An 18,903-nucleotide genomic window follows, 5' to 3' on the forward strand; every position below is an offset into this window, starting at 1 on the left:
AGCCAATTGTTGACCAAAATACGAACAGAACAGTGATCCGATTCATTATAAGTAATATATCATCAATTTTACAGGTGGTCACATTTGAGCCACCCATGTGGGTAACATGGGTGCTAAAATATGGCCAGTTGTCTCATGGCAACCAGTCAGATAATGGCTCCTATGTGGCCAGCTTAACAATAAGGAAAATGTGGTGAAATGGCATTGAATGAAAATGATAATAAAAACAGTAAAAATGGTGCATATAATGGGGTAAAACATGTATATAAAGAGAAAACAGGCAGCTATGTGTGACATGCCCAGCAATCATAATAAATCTGCTTGAATTGGAAAAGAGAATGCAAAAAATCAAATTGAAAGAGAAAAATTCACTTATTTTTAACTACCAATATATCTTTAGTGCCTTTACTGTTAATTGCCAGAATCTCAGCTGATCTCCTTAGGGTTAGTTCACACGAAAAATTCATTAGGCAGACAAAGATATTTTAAAGGCAGCAAGCAAAAAAGAAAAAAACATTACATTATTTTCAAAAAGTGCATAGTATATAGTGTTACTGTTCTTTATAACATTATGTGGCTAAAGATGTTTGGATCAGAGAGTATTATACACCTTAAACTGATATGCGATTGTTCACATGAAAAGTCGCCTGCGCTAAAGCACACGCTGCGTTTTCAGAAGTCACCCGAAGTTGCGCCGCGTGTGCTTTAGCGCAGGCGACTTTTCATTATAGAGGATGGGAAGACACGCGGAGGCAGTTCGGGGAGATTGTCGCCCAGAAGAAGAGTCGATTAGTCGCCAGGCGACAAAATCTCCCCGATTCTCCTCGTGTGAACTAACCCTAACAGTGTTCTTATATTCAGTGATATATCTCCTGTAATCAAGGTGTGGTTAAGCATTGAGGGTTCAATCCAAGACAGCATCACATCAACAGCAAAGACCATTGGTTCCACCATTTTTAAAGGCTAGTCCAGCCCAATTAATATTACAACTCTAAAAGGCATATCAGTTTAAGGTGTATAATACTCTCTGATCCAAACATCTTTAGCCACATAATGTTATAAAGAACAGTAACACTACATACTATGCACTTTTTGAAAATAATGTAATGTTTTTTTCTTTTTTGCTTGCTGCCTTTAAAATATCTTTGTCTGCCTAATGAATTTTTGCATGTCTGGCATGTAATATAAAATGGTTTTGGAATTTTGTGCTTTCTTTTAGTAAGAAAGGTTTCGTCCACTTGGTGTTAAAAAAGAAACATTTTACTTTCGGAAGGCGAGATCTTCAGTTGTATACTAAACAGGGTTAAGCTCTTACAGTAAAAGGATGTTTTAACCAAACAGATTTCAGCAGTAGGGAAAAATACATGGAATTTAATAAATAATTGATACTTCACAACAAGTGGATCTACAATTCCTAACATTCTCATTAAATCAATAAATGGAGTTAAAGTACAACACTAGCTTGAAACAAATATATTGAACATAAATGGTTTAATCTATCTGTAATGCATCTTCTGTTTATCTCCAACTTCTAACACAAAAAAAAATCTGGATTCCGATTTTATGCAAATCCTTACAATTTACAATTTATGCAAAACCTTACAATTTTTTTGATTCTTCTACTTTCCTTATAAGATTTAGTAGGTTGTATATAATGGATTGGAGGAAATATTGAAATATACCAGTATATAAATGGTAACTTGACCTTTGTGTATATGTTATTCAAGCACCTCTCCTAAGCAATTTTTTATTTGATCTTTATTTTTTATTAGCTTTCCTTTTGTGCTTCTTTTTTTTTTTGGTATTTGCCTTTCAGAGTCCATGTTCTAATTTTCTATTACTTATAAATGTAGTTAGGTCCTCTAATAATCATCTTCTGTTCTGACTTAGTGTTAAGCCCATGCAACCACATAGTTATTAAATTCTCATCGCTGCAGAAATTAAAATGTAAATGATTAACAAAAAGACACAAAAATGAAAAATGATTGCATACTGATTGCAGAATACCACTGTCTATGTCATGCTAAAAGTTACTTTTAGGGCAGAGACAGACGTGAAGATTCGAGGAGATTTAGTTGCCTATTGACTAATCTCCCTGACTAATCTCCCTGAAAAGCCTTCCCGCCGGCTAGAATCTAAATCTCTGGCGGGATGGCACTCAGAGTGCTTTGTTTTCTGAAGTTGCCCGAAGTTGCCTCCCTGCCAGTGCTGCATACTATATGGATTTCATGTGGACCTCCTTTGCTATTTCTGCTCCGAGTGCCATCCCGCCGGAGATTTAGATCTTTGCGTCTGTCTCTTCCCCTAACGTGGCCTACTCTTTTAAAAGGGTTTACTGTCTGTACATGGTAGTTATATGCCTTTCAGTTTAACTATTTAAGTAAGTAATATATCACAATGGACAACTGCATTATAAGAAGGAATCAGCATGACTTAATAAAGGACAGACAATGCCAAACAAATTTAATTGCTTTTTATGATGTAGTAAGTAGAAGTTGGCTAGTGGGGTTGCAGAAGATTTGATGTACTTTCATACATGAAACCTTTGCTTTCTAAATTAAGATTTTACTTAAAAAAAATCTTAATTTTTTTACCCGTTTATATGCTCCTAAAAATGGTATACAAGTGAATAGAGAGCAATGAAAATGGTGAAATGTGGTGATCTATGTTTTTACTCTTTTACTAATATGCCCCATGGTGCCTGTGTGGTATATAAAATAAGTGACTGTGCTTTTTAATATATGTTAATTGGAATTGAAAGGTTCTTTGACTTGATGGGGCCACGAAAAGTTCGGAAATTCTCATCTAGGCTGTGTTCACTGCACTGATATTTGTTCTGAAGGCAAGAACTGAATATAATGATTGTACAGGAACTTACAAGCTAACATTTGTTATAGGGATAAAGCTGCTTTGTATGTATTTCCAAATTACACACACCCCAGAGACCAAATTGACATGCAATATTGCATGATAAACCATTCTTCCTTCTGCTGTTTTAATCCTTTTTCTTCCTTAATTGTATGTCAATGTATAAATCTGCTCAATGATCACTGATCAAAAATATGGCCTGCGGAATTCATCTTATGTGACAAGTACATTTTTGTTTTCAAAATCATAAAAATATGATACAAGGCAATCCATGATAGGGGCAAAGGCACACTCCACACAACTGCTTATGCAGAAATAAAAACAACTTTGAATGTTGTATTATAGTGAGATCTCAATAGCATATACTAGATATAAGGTATGTGTGTGAAAGATTTTATAACTCATCTACAACAGGGGGGCAAGGTGCAAAGAGCAAAAAGCAGGTGCAAAGGATCTGAACTCTATGCTCACTTACTCATTGACAGGAGCCCCTGCCAGTGCTGCATACTATATGGATTGCATGTGGACCTCCTTTGCTATTTCTGCTGCAATGATAAGATATATCCATAATTGTACCTGTAATGTGAAGGTAATGTTATCACAAAAAGCTTTTTTTATTGAAGCTGGGATATTAAGATCAATAGCAGCTGTCAAATTCTGAATTCTACGTTTTTGCAGACAGTTGCTTGATGTAAGAAAATTTGAATGAATCCAAGCAATTTTTGCAAGATTCTGATTCAGTTACATCTTTGATACTCAGTCAAACACATTCCTAACCCTTGGGGGACTTGTTTGTCATCAGTCAGTCCTTGTGTTCATAAATGCACGAAAAATCTGCACTTGGACAAAACAAATTTATGTCTTCAGTTTATTATACCAATAAGCAGTACAAACTGTCTGTGGCCTGCCATTAATTAAAAGCATCTTGTTTGATTTCACTCTTGCCCAACATGTTTTTATCTGGCATGACATGTTGGAAAACCAATCTTTTCATTTAATAAATAATATCTATGCATAACATAATGTGGTTGCAGATGGTTTTTACAAGAGGCTAGGCATATAAATACCTGTCAAGATATTCACAATGGCTCACTGTTGTAAGCTGCAGTGCAATAGCTATTGTCTCATTTGTGAATCTGTCGATGGCATCTAACAACATGCATAAATTCTCTCTAGGTGATATAGAGAATATACTGCATCCCTGGACTTTTGTGACATTGGAGAGTATATCATCAAATCACAATTCAAACCCCAGTCTTGTTGTATAGCTATAAAGGTTTATTTCTTGTGTCCAATTATATGGTTTCTGTTGGGATCTCGCCTCATTCCTGTTATTTTATTTGTATGTTTGACCCTGGCTTGTTTATAATTTTACATTTTCTCTGCGTATTCAATCCTATAACTAAGCTTCCTTGGATTAATAGTTCCTACTGCAAGTCAAATAGTATTCCCTAGTTATGGATTATCTAGGGCTCCTCTGCTTACTCTATTTCTGAAATTCCAAATGCATTAAGTAAACTGGCCTTCCTACCTTCTTGGCTTTTATACATAAATTCTGGTACATACCGGCATACCACCACAGAGTTTCAGATATATGAAGTGTTTTAAAGTGTAAAATGAAGAATACACGGCGGTCAGTGGAAAGGCAAGCTCCTCAGCACCTGGATTATATACTGTAATAGTTAGACGCTCTTCAAATAAACAAATTAATAAGAGTTAATAAAATGCACAGAAGTGGAGAAGAATAAGAATTCCATGTCTATGTGCCTAAGCACCCTGTGCAACATGCCATGTTTTTTGCATTTTGCACTTTGCTCCTTTGGAATTTTGTTTCTTGTGCACATAGGCTTTACTGGATCACTGTGTAAATCCTGGCTGTAGAGCTGGAGTTAATGCTCACACAGAAACTGGTAGTGTTAGTAATATTGCATAAGAAACTTACAAAGCTAATGCACTTTTACTATTTATGCCACTTTCTCCACAAGTTTTCTAAGCATTTATTTTTTCAAAGCTTATTTAATGTAATATTAACAGCACATTTTAATAAATCTTCACATAATGTCAAAAGAATATTATGTGCAGGGAGTAAACCTGTGCATCAAAATTTTGTGTTTTATCAGGCACTCAGGAAGAGCACAGAACAGATGGAGTAAACTGTCATCTGATGTCACATTTCCTGTTCTACAGCTCTTCCTTTACCTACATCTAGTAAGAGTGTTAAACTATTTGCGCTGCACATAGAGGGATGGAAGACTTAAATTATGTGGGTAGACTGTCAAGGTTGGGGTTGTTTTCTCTGGAAAAAAGGCGCTTGCGAGGGGACATGATTACACTTTACAAGTACATTAGAGGACATTATAGACAAATAGCAGGGGACCTTTTTACCCATAAAGTGGATCACCGTACCAGAGGCCACCCCTTTAGACTGAAGAAAAGAACTTTCATTTGAAGCAACGTAGGGGGTTCTTCACAGTCAGGGCAGTGAGGTTGTGGAATGCACTGCCGGGTGATGTTGTGATGGCTGATTCAGTTAATGCCTTTAAGAATGGAGGATTTTTTGGACAGACATAATATCAAAGGCTATTGTGATACTAAGCTCTATAGTTAGTATAGATATGGGTATATAGAATTTAATTAAAAGTAGGGAGGGGTATGTGTATGGATGCTGGGTTTTCATTTGGAGGGGTTGAACTTGATGGACTTTGTCTTTTTTCAACCCAATTTAACTATGTAACTATGTAACTATGTAACAAGTTGTCTAATTCTGGGCAAAGTCATTCTGTGGCTACTAAAGCAAATAAAGTTCTGTCTTGCATAAAAAAAGGGCATTAGCTCAAGGGATGAAAACATAATTATGCCTCTTTATAAGTCCCTGGTGAGGCCTCATCTGGAGTATGCAGTGCAGTTTTGGACTCCAGTCCTTAAGAGGGATATAAATGAGCTGGAGAGAGTGCAGAGACGTTTAACTAAACTGGTTAGAGGGATGGAAGACTTAAATTATGAGGGTAGACTGTCAAGGTTGGGGTTGTTTTCTCTGGAAAAAAGGCGCTTGCGAGGGGACATGATTACTCTTTTTTAGAAGTACATTAGAGGACATTATAGACAAATAGCAGGGGACCTTTTTACCCATGTAAAAACCCATACCCATGTAGTAGATCACTGTACCAGAGGCCACCCCTTTAGACTAGAAGAAAAGAACTTTCATTTGAAGCAACGTAGGGGGTTCTTCACAGTCAGGACAGGGAGGTTGTGGAATGCACTGCCGGGTGATGTTGTGATGGCTGATTCAATTAATGCCTTTAAGAATGGCTTGGATGATTTTTTTGGACAGACATAATATCAAAGGCTATTGTGATACTAAGTTCTATAGTTAGTATAGGTATAGGTATATAGAATTTAATTAAAAGTAGAGAGGGGTGTGTGTATGGATGCTGGGTTTTCCTTTGGAGGGGTTGAACTTGATGGACTTTGTCTTTTTTCAACCCAATTTAACTATGTAACATGTTGTCAACTACAGCCTAGCATAATCTGTGCGAGAATATCTAGCATAAAGAAATAGCCAAGGCATCTGAGAGTTGCCCCCCTAAACCTGCTGCCCTAGGCACAGGCCCTCGAGTGCCTATATATAAGTATGGCTCTGGACAACAGTCACTTATAAGTTTGGGGAATATTGTAATAAAACCATATGCAATACTTTACACAGTAAGTAATATGCTGAGCAGATGTGGCCAACTTTAGTCACATAATCTAGGTTTTATGGTGAAAATGTATATAGCACCCACACATTTACACAGTGCTTTACAGAGATGCAACATCATTCACGTCAGTCCCTGTCTCAGTGAAGCATACAATTTAATAGCAGGAGCCAGTTAGCCTATTTGTATGTTGTAGAAGTGGGAGGAAACCAAAGAACCTGGAGTAATAGCATGTTGTACAGTACCTGCTTAATTATATTAGCTGTCGAAACCTGGCAATACACATTGATTTAACTATGCAGGAAGTGAAAAGGAACATTTTTTCATTTGCTCATGTGCCATGTACACAAGTGCCATGTACTTTTCATTTAAAAAGATTTACTTCAGGATCACCCTCAGGTCTTTTGGAACCTACATCCAGGTCCGGACTGACAATCTGTCGGTTCTGTCAAATGCCAGAGGGGCTGCTATAAGGTCTCATAGAAAGTCACCATTTAGTGGGCTGGTGGGGGCTGTTTGGGCCTCTGTGTGGGCTGTTTGGGCCTCTGTGTACCTGAAATGCCAGGGCCTATTTTAGTTCTCAGTCCAGACCTGCCTACATCTGAGTGTTAATAGCTTGCATAACACTGAGGGGGTTATTTATTAAAACTCAAATTTATCTCATCTTTTATTAAACCAAGCTTGACCAAACTTCAGGATTTTATCTTATTTATCAATACAATAATTTGAAAAAGTCAGGTCAGGAAAAGTCAGGAAAAGACTCGTCAAAATTGAGGGAAAACTTGAATCGTGCAAATTTTCTGGATTTGGTGACCAAATCACTAAATTTTTTGGGAAGGTACCCAGCGCAGATCACAATATCTTCAAATTGTAAAAGGGACATATGCCATTGACTTACATATGACCTTGGCAGGTTTAAGATGGCGGATTTTCAGATTCAGACTTTTAGCAGCTTGGGGCAAGCGAATTAAATTGCGAAACTGGGATTACAATTCGCCGGATGAAAAAAATTGTCGTGCTTTAAAATTATTTGGGCGCTCAGCTAGGAACTGGAAAAAAAAGGATGTTCCAAATATCTGTCAAGTACAAAAAGAAGTAACTAATAACTTAGAATATGAAAAAGCAGTGCCAAGAGGTCTGAGAGAGAAAAGAATAATACAGGAAACATAAACTTTGGCTATGTAAGACGAAAACATTTTGGGGCAAATTTATTAAAGAAAAAAGAGAAGATGCCGGCTCCAATCTCCTTTGGACTAATTATAATATATCAATAGAGCAAATCACTTATAAATCACTTATAAACTTTGCGGGTCAAATCCCTTATTTTTGTGTATATATATATATATGCATGTAATGCTCAAGTTGCTCAAATTTCTACGTTGATGTAGACCGCTAGGCAATCCTTACCAAGCAGAAAAATCTGGCCTGGGTGTCCAGACCCCAGGCCCTTCACTCCAATCGTTAAATGATAGAAAACAGCCAAAGAGCTTTACACTCACCAAGTTAGCCGAATGGTCCGGGTGCCGTGCCCCGAACCCGTAGCTTAGGCAAACTCTGTCTTCAAAAATAAATCTGCACGCACTCCTGCAACCATGGCCGTGGAGGTTAAAAATGTAACTTTATTCCATGTAGTTAAAAGATATGCGTCCTAGGACGCATATCTTTTAACTACATGGAATAAAGTTACATTTTTAACCTCCACGGCCATGGTTGCAGGAGTGCGTGCAGATTTATTTTTGCAAATTTATTAAAGGGCTAAGTAGCTAACGCTACTGAAAATTCGTCATTTTTTTTACAGTGATACTAAAAAGTTCCTGGAACAACCTAGAATGTGGCAGTAACACTTATTACAAACAGCACTCACACACCAGCAGAAACATAAAAGTATCTATATGTTTTATTTTGCTTCCAATAATGTTCAGTAGTTTATGATTCAGTAGATTATGATTATCAGTTGCACTCATATCCAGTTTAGGGCCCCTGTGCTGGATTAGTATTTGGGCTCACCAGTTCACAAGGATAACAAATGTTATGCCTACCCCTAAAATTAATGTTATTTTTTGGTATTTCTATCATTGTTTTTAATTATCTCTGCCCAGTTGCTTCTGTACCCATCCAGTACACAAGTGATCTCCAAAAGAGCACTTGGGCCAATCTTTAACTCTTGTACTACAGGCATTAACATGTCCAGTCTAACGTTTTTTTCATGCTCAGAAATCACTAGGTATTGAATTTGTGTTTACTTTTTTTAATAACCAATAGAGTATTGTGCTGTTGTTTGCCTACTATGGCCACTGCAAGCAAGGGGTTTGTTTAGTTGTACTTATGGCACATGCAATTGCCATCTCTATCTGCCTTGTGCATATTCAGTCTGTTGAATAAATAAACTCTCTAGATACACTTTAAAGTCACCCCTGAAGTATAATCACACCCTTAATAATTTGTTGTGCCTTTTCTGCAGTAGTACATAGAAATATAAAAAGCCTTTACAATCCACACCAGCCTTTGACATCCAGTATGCAGACAGAGATGTCATACTCAGGGGCGTAACTATAGAGGAAGCAGACCCTGCAGCTGCATGGGGACCCATGAGGCCCTAATTCATATACAATTTCAATAAATATTGGTAAAACAAGTCAACCTATAAAAATTTTGGGGCCTGAAAAATAATTTGCTGTGGGGCCCTGTAACATCTAGTTTTGCCACTGGCCATACTGACTCAATAAGGCTGGCTGATTTATTTACAAACGTCTTTCAAAAAACCCCATCCAACAGGGAGTCAAGATCCATTGGGTATTTTTTTCAGTGCTTCAATTGGGGTGCAAAAAGTGGAGGGATGCTATGTTTGCCATATGTAGAGTGGTGCAAAAAAAATAAGCCACACACACAAATACAAGCCCCACCCATATTTATAATAAGCCTTGCCCACTTTAATGGAAAGTCATTTTGCTAATTCCATTTTTGCCGTTTCCATCAACTGAACAGTTTGATGCCCAATATTATATTTATCAGACTCTGTCATCTGAAAGCATCCTGAATTGAAAATAACTTTTCTTGACTGGCAACTCAGCTTCTGCAAACACAGCACCCTGCCTATGTATTATATGTCTGTGGAAGCACAGTACAACAACAGACTATTTTTTGTATTCTGCCACATTATTTGATATATATCATTCTGTCACCATTTCTTAGCATGGAAGGCTCTGGTATTACAAAAAAATGTTCACAGAAAGAAGTAGATGGATGGCATCAGTGGCGTAACTACATGTTACTGGTCCCCACAGCAAATTTATTTTAGGGCGCCCAAAATCTCCACTTGTACCAATAAATATTAAAATGGCTCATTCAGTAGGGCCTCGTGGGTCCCCCTATACCTCCTGAGCCCCCCTGCAACCGCAGGGTCTGCTTCCTCTGTAGTTACGCCCCTGGATGGCATCCTTCCACATCCCTTCCCAATTCCAGCACTTGGTATTTTGTATTAATGTTGCCTTAATTGCATTTATTTCCTTTTAGCATTCTAATTTCCTTTTAGTGAAACTTCTTGTGGATAATGACCAGGCCCAGATTTGTGGAAAGGCCACCTAGGCCCGGGCCTAGGGCGGCAGGATTTTAGGGGGGCGGCATGTTGCCCAACCACACCCACATTGGTTCAAAAACACTGGAGATGCGCTGGAGATACGATCATTTTTTAAATTTTCCCATTGATGATGAAAATTTGCACGAATAAAGGGGAGGGGAGAGGGGCGACAAACGGCAGTGGGCCTAGGGGTGCCCTTTATGTAAATCCGGCCCTGATAGTGACCAGGTTGGAATAAATAAACACAGCATTTCCTTTAGCTTTGTAAATGCCCATTTACTGGGTTTGTATTGTAAACCTTTTCACTTTATTTCATGGGCATTTAAATCATAGAATCGGAACGTCCTGAAATGGCCTACGGCTAATCTAGGCACATTTTGGGTGAACTGGTATTCTCTGTCCTGGATTGTACTAAACAGTGGCATAACTACTGGGGAAGCAGGGGGTGCGATTGGGCCAGGGCCCACATCCCCTCAGGGCCCCCGGCAGCTCGCGCGCCACGAATTCCGGGCGGTTCCGGACTAATTCCAGGTGGTTCCAGGCGTACAGAGGGGGGGCGGGGGGCCCTGGCTGCGCGTCCCGCGAAAGGGCCTGCCCCCCTCTATTTACATTGCTGGTCCTAAACCTACAGTAACTGATTACTTTTACTGCAATATATATATAGATATAGATAGACAGACAGACAGATAGATAGACAATCTTGTTATAAAATGGGGTCTGACAAATTTTGGCTAATGAACTGGAGCATAAGGAAAAGCAAATGAAAGTGTGTGTGTAGTGGGGATTGTTTATTGCAAATATTTAGAGTTTTTCTTATAGCTTCCAGTATTTCCTGACAATATTATATTCAATGATTTTTGAAGAAAATTCACAAGAAAATACTGAGGATAAACATTTTGATGTATTATTTGAGAAATAACCATCTTCTGTTAGCATTTTATTCTGCTTGTGACACAATTACATTACACAATTATAATTTCTTTAACCTTAAAAAAAAAGTTTTATTGTACTTTTAACTGTAAGCAAATACGTATATTGGGGTTATGGATGTCTGTTATGTGACCATGGGCCAACTTACTGGTGCTGAGATGGGAAGCAGAAGAACAAACTAACTTACAGACTGGCCATACACTTAGGTGCACATTTACTTAGCTCGAGTGAAGGAATAGAATAAAAAATACTTTGAATTTCGAACTTTTTTTTGGCTACTTCGACCATCGAATTGGCTACTTCGTCCTTTGACTTCGACTTCGAATCGTTCGACTATTCGACCATTCGATAGTTGAAGTACTGTCTCTTTAAAAAAAACTTTGACCACCTACTTTGCCACCTAAAACCTACCGAGCATCAATGTTAGCCTATGGGGAAGGTCCCCATAGGCTTTCCTAGCTTTTTTCGATCGAAGGAAAATAGTTCGATCGATGGATTAAAATCCTTCGAATCGATCGATTTTTCCTACGATCGTTCGAACGAACGAATAGCGGTAAATCCTTTGACTTCGATATTTGAAGTCGATTTTACTTCGATTTTAATTAACCCTCGATATTCGACGCTATGCAAATGTGCCCCTTAGAGATCTGCTCGTTTGACGATTTTGCCGAATGAGCGGATCTCTCCCCTGATATGCTCACATTTCAGCCAGATATCGATTGGGGAAGCCCATCGGAGGGCCCCAAACACTGGCCAATAAAATTGCCTCTGCGGGTATGGTTTTAATAGTACTAATTAGAAGTAATATCTACTATATATTAATTGCCAAATGAAACTATATAATAGATAACTCCCACTATGGTGGTGGTTTTGGGACTTTTTCGTTTCACCACCCCCCACCTTGTAATTGAACATTTTGGGCAGCTTTACCATCAAAATTTGAGGTAAGAATTTACCACAGAAAAATTCACCCATGTTCAATTCATTCCTATGGGATTTTTAGAATCGTATTTATCAATGAAGTTCACCATTTGATAATTATGCTTTTAAAAATCCCATGGAAATGAATTGAAAGTGAGTGAGTTTTTCTGTGGTGAGTTCTAAATTCACACTTTGAAAAATCTTCCCCAGGTCATTTTAGCTTATAATAAAGTACAGATACATGTCCAAAAAATATCTAACAGTAAATATGTGAATACCTAAAATGTCATTGTAACTGATCCTAACTGATAATAGCAAAGCAATAAGCATTCACTTTAAGGGAGTTTTTTTATCAAAGTCCGATTTTATCTCATTTTCTGCTGCAAACTCCGATCTATTTTTTTTTACGCTTATTTATTATTACATTTTTCCGAAAATTTGTTTTGCAGGAAAAAATCTGATTTTTACATGGTTTTTCAGACTTTTCACCTGAAAACTCCAATTTTTTCGTATTTTTCACCTGAAAACTCAGATTTTTATGTTTTTTGCCGGAAAACTCCAAAAACTTGCACGAAACCCAGCGCACATCAAAAAATCATTGGGACTTCTCCCATTGACTTTTATGCAACCTCGACAGGTCTGAGATGCCGGATTTTCAGATTCGGACCTTTCCATCCTCTGGGTTTAATAAAATCAGAATTTTTTTAAATTTTTTAAAAGACAGATTTTATAAAAAAAGAAATCACACATTATTTGTGATTTTTGCATTCGAAATTTAGTAAATAACCCCCTAAATCTCACTGTAAATGCCTTTAAAGTTAGGCCCTCCATAGGTTGGGGGTCACCCTCACAGTTTGGATTGCATTGATTATAGTGTTCTTAAATGTGACCTTGAAATGTACCTAAACCCTGATTGGTGGTATTTGTTGTGCCCCACATTACCAGACACTAAGACATAATGGAATAAAAAAAAAATCAAACCATAAACTGACATTAGGATATATTTCTGGGATTTGTTTTTTAATATGATAACTTAAAGAATACGAGTGTTATTGTGTATATTAATGATTAAAGCTGGTGCTAATATATCAGGCAAGAGTAAAAAGTAACCACACCATCTGTGTAATAATCAACTGCTTTGAAATTAACTTTGAATCACTGGATTTATCTGGTGAAAGTGCCAATGATTTTTTAATATGAAGATGATCGCAATGTAATATGCATTTTGAGAACAATAGAATAAAGAGTGACGGCAGACAAAAGGAAACAAAAGAAGAGATGCTAGTAGTGGTTAAGGGAAATTAAAGTTATTTTGGAAATAAAAGAGAGAAGTTGTGTTCCTGTGCAGATGTGAGGAGCCTGGGGTTTTGGGCTGCATCTGGGGACACCTTGTGATGTTTCACAGAACAGGACATGATCTCACATGGCGAGAAGAGTCCTTTAGTCCCTTAATCATTTCACGGTTGCTTCGGATGCTTTTTTTTTCTCTCCCTCTCCTAAAACGTTTAGTTTCAGTTCACTGATCAGCTGCAAAAAGCACGACAGGGAGCGGAAGGCTTGAATTATTCCAACCTGCAAGCAGCCCCCTCAGGCGAGAAGAAAAGAAAGGGAAAAAACTACAACCAAAAAAAAAAAAGTAGAAACTTTATCCCCCCCGACTCTGTCTGCATCAACAAGTCGTGAAAATTCAGAATGGAACTAGACAAAAACTACACGCTTCCCAGGACTGGCAGAGCAGGTAAGGAAGGAGCAGCGCTAATTCAGTGCCTACTGTTAGACTGGCAAACACCTACCGAGGGGATTCCTCTTATTGTTCTCTACAAGGTTTTATGGTACCTGACAGTGACTGCTATGGAAGGGAGATGCCTCTTTAAACGTGGGGTTTCAGTGTAGAAAAATATTGGAAAATACATAATTAGGATAAATATTTATAGCCATAGGGATGGGGATATATATATATATATATATATATATATATATATATATATATATATATATATATATATATATATATATATATATATATATACACACACACACACCTTTATTAATTTATATAAATATATATATAATAAATATATGTTAGCTGACATCTTATGGAACCCTGTATGCGCCTTCTATGTGTTTTTCAATGCAAAATTATATATTTATACTTGGGGCGTCTGTGTTTAAATCGGTATATGTACACGTTGGCTTCAGTAGCGCTGTACACGCCCTTACGTTTCGCTTTGCGCATAGGAGCGCTTTTCTGACTCCACATTACAAATACACAGTTGGTGAACGAGAGAAGTTTGCGCCCGGCAGCGGGAAATGTTGAGGAGATATTTCTCTTTGATACTTTTTACATGGAAAGGAGAATAAAAGTGTCGTTTCTTTTAAAATAGTCATTGTGGTTACATTTAACCAGACCATGCAATGTACATAGTCTGGCGTTAATAACAGATGTATTCGTTTGGTTAACTGTAAATTGGATACAAAGTTTGCGTAAACGTTTACGCATTTGTGTAATCACATACAGCGTTATCCAGTCCTACTCGTGTGGCCCCTGAGCACTGGAAAGGGTGACGCTGTGAATTGATGGTTGAGGCACTAGTCACTGAGCAGAGTTTCTTCCCTCATAATCTTGTCTCTCAGTCTCAGGCTCTTGGTTTAATGCGATTCTTGGCGATCGATGACCTCCCTAATCGCCTGAATAATCGCTTAATCGATAAACAATTTCATCCATGTTTCAAGGGCGAAGATTGCGGAGGAGAATAGAGAAAGTGGCCCCACTAGATTAGGAAAATGAGATCTGATCTTTCCTCTCCTGGCTACTATTGATCACTTTAGCGAGAGGATGAGAGGAGCAGGTTACATGTATCTCTTCCCACTTACATACAGCGCAGCCTGCATTCCAATGGGCGCCTGTGTTTCTGGGCTTTCCCCATTTAGGGCACAGGGGAGACAGAGACAGACTCTGACCAGCTGGAGTAGGCATGGCAGTCTCTCCCATTATGGGCTGCACAACAATCCTTAGATCATCATCAAATGGCTAGAGAAAAACACAAAACAAAATATGGTCTATGTTTATGAATATGTCATTTACGTCTGATCAACATCTGGCAATGAAATATGTTTTGGTAACAACTGCTTAAAAAAGATTTCATGGCATAAATCATATGTTGCTCTGGTTTAACCCTTTGTAATAAAAAAAAGCGTATCTGGTACCTGCCATGCAAAATGAGACCTGCAGTCTCTAGGGCTATAAATATTCTTATAGTGTTAGGGACCCCAACAACTCTAAAAAAGCAGGGTAATGAATGGATACACATGTGCATGAAGATTTTTTTCAAATTGGGAGCTCCTTATGGTTCTATTAGAAACTGTGTTGTGGCTGATCAGCAAAGATTTTTCACTATAACTCAATTATCATTGTTACAGTGTTGCCTTCTAAAAGACTATAATTTATACTGGAATTACTGTGACAGCCCTGTAACATGAAAAGAGCTATAAGAGCAACCGGGGGTTTGTTACAGTTCAAGAGAGAAATTGAAAATAAAAGAAAATGTAATTCTAAGCAATCTTCTATTATACAGCATTTACAAGTGTTCGGTGGTTTTAAAATTATCTGTAAATGCAATTGCTATTGAAATAAAGTATCACTCTGGCTATTTCGGTTTTCTGTAGGACACTTTTGCTTCTGATTCATGAAACAATGTAGCCTGGGAATGAGCTGACTTCTGTTATATTGTCTCAAGAGCCAGCCCAAATGGGACAGAAGGGGGTAACTTAATGCTTGCTTTCAGTAGCAATGACATTTACAAAGAACTTAATTCTAAATAAGGTATTTTGGAAAGTAGTTTAGAATTCTATTTTCTAACGAAATGCATTAATATATATATTTTTGAGAAAAAATATATCAGTGGGTGTGAATTTATCTGAAATACTGAGTCACTGCCTTGCCTGCATCTGTCTCTATACAAATATAATGCTTTAGGGGCAGGCCCACATCTCTCTAACAGCACAAAATGCAGAAAGGCTCATAGCCCATAGGTTGCGACCTGGAAGAACTGAATCGACCCAGTAGTCCCATTGCCACTGGATTCTTGCTTCATACATTGTGTGTTGTGACTATGTGTTGCCCATAGTATCACCATAGCATGCCAAACAAAGTGGAGCTATATTGGCAGTACCTATCATCAGTTATCTGTGTGCCAACTTAATGCATGCTACTGCTATGCAATAACAAACAGGAGGGTGGACTCAAGCCTTGGGATGTAAATTCCTTTGTCTCCCCCTGATTATACTTGACTTCTTGTCGCATGTCTACCTCCCTTCTAATGTGTGCGCCTGTCTCTCTATCTCTCTGTCATCTGCATCTGTCACTCAAACATCAGTCCATCTAGTTAGGTTTCTGGCTGCCTGATCTCGCGCTAACTAGCTAGTTACTAAATTCTCCCCAGTGCCAGACAATAAAAACTGAGCGTTGGTTACTATAGGCAGATAGCAGGCCACAGCTGGTGATGACTGCTGCAAGATTTTGGGAATTGGATGAGGATGCACTAAATGGCTTAGCCAAGTTCAACTAGCAGTGTTTAGAACACTTTTGGAAAGTGGATTAAAAGAATTGACTGCGAAGCTACATTTCCAATAAACTGCATGTATGGCTTCACTTTCTATTCCCCTGTGGGGCAAATTCTCACTTCATTTTATATAAATACATCTAGCAGAGCTAACAGGCTTTAGCAGCAAAATCAATTGGCATTAAGGCAGTTTTCATAGGGATTAATTAGTTGTAAAGATACAATCCCCTGAATACTCTATCAAGGCCCAGACATCTACTCCTAGACTCATACCAACACAGTGCCATAATCTGATTATAAGAACAGTGGAGGATTTGCTGCGATTTATTTCTAGAATTCAGAAGAACGCGGTGCAGAATAACAAGAATCTGCCCCCCCCCCACACATACACACACTAAATCATTATTATATACTGTATTTCCGTTTAACCCTCCTCTTCAGCACGTTATTGCCTCATTAGTGTACACTGGACAGTCACTCACTCATGATACACAAGGTGTTCATTCACTGTCACACTGGATTTGTGCAATAGGGTTAAAATAGGGAATAAGAAATTACTGGACCCCATAGCAAATTATTTTTCATGCCCATAAAATGTCTAGAGATTGACCTGTTTTAACAATACTTATTGCAATTGTATATGAATTAGGCCCCTTATTGGGCTCCTATACCTCCTGCAGGCTGCAGCCGCAGGGTCTGCTTCCTCTGTAGTTAAACACACTATACTGAGCAGGACAGCCATGGGGGCATTAAATAGCCCTTTATTTTTAAGGTCATGCAAATGCCACACTGATAAGAGCCCAAAAAGAGGGAAAATAATTATGATACAAGCCCTGTGTGTGTGTGTGTGTGTGTGTGTGTATATATATATATATATATATATATATACTATACTATATATATATATATATATATATAGCTATGTACAAATTGAAATATTCCGTACTAGATTTCAATGAAATGATATGGTCTGCTATACAATGCTGCAAGTTACATGGCCTACACCTATGGGTTTTATATGCTATAGTCTTGGCTAAATATTTTACACACCTCGCTAAATATGACATTTATCTTCTATCTTTGTCACCCTGCCATTGTATTTGCATTTATCAGGCGGTTCCCTCCCCCAGAACTAGGGAAATGTTTTATATTTGTAAGACTTCAGAGCTTACAATTATCACACCTACCGCACCTATCACACCTAAGGCAAAAGCCGAACCAAAATATGGTCCTCAGCCAGCGCATCTGTGTTTCTGTTTGGTGCATGCTTGATCCAAGTTAGCGTTCCCGGCGTTACGTTATCTTTAGGTGCCAACTGCGCGGCGCAGTGCACGATTTATTTGTAGGGATCTGTGCAAAAGCCTTAATATATAGCACGTCAAAATATGACTGCTAATAGAAACGCTAGATTATCGTAAACAGTTGCGCTAAAAATTCCCTGATGTTTGTACATTACCAGCCATTGTTTTTTTTTCAATTACACGTGGCGCTGCTTTTTATTTAAAGTTTGTCTGCCGACCGAAAGGAAAAGAATTTAAACAGAACAAAGGAAATAACTGTCAGTTGTTCCGCAGGGTGACCGTTGTGCAGAGTATAATTTCCCAGTATTTGAATAGTTGGGGAATAATCAAAGTATTCTTACTTACTTTATCAGTTCTGCAGAAATTATTCTTTGTCCATTTTACCTAATAACTTCAGTTACTGTGTACTGAAGCTGTGTACAAGCATACCAGTCATTATTGAAACAAATATGATATATTTTATTGGATCAGTTAGACACAATCCCTTCCTAAATACTCGAACCTGCTTTCAGGCAGATATAGGACCAGTGTTGTTTTTGCGAAAGTTAAAGATGTTGACAGTTAGTAGCAGGTAATGGATTCGAGTAAAAAAAAAAACATTTGCAACTAACTGTGATTGATGTCCCGTTGTCAATTTTTTCCTTACTGATGATATCCCCAGAATTCTCTCCCTATATATACATATATACGATGACAGTTTTTTCTATATAAAAATAAGGGAATAGACGATTACTTACAAAATCTTATAATCTATGTCGGACAGGTAACTTTATATAAAACAAATGTTAATCCTCCTCTATACAATGCCACTTTTTCTGCAAAATCCACGTGAATCTGTTCTGCTATGTAATATATGTCTGTAGATGGAGTCTGTAAAGGGCAAGGTTGGATAAGATCAGTACAAGTACAAATTATACTGCGCTAAAGGTGCGCAGAAGAACGTTTTAGTAGGCAGTTCTGCAGCATTAGCTCAATATAATGAGCAGCTATTTAGGTTACAAAGGGCAGGGAATGTACACAGCAATGGAACACCTTCCTAATGTATATAA

This window comes from Xenopus laevis, chromosome 1L (assembly GCF_017654675.1).
Source record: "Xenopus laevis strain J_2021 chromosome 1L, Xenopus_laevis_v10.1, whole genome shotgun sequence".
NCBI lineage: Eukaryota > Metazoa > Chordata > Amphibia > Anura > Pipidae > Xenopus > Xenopus laevis.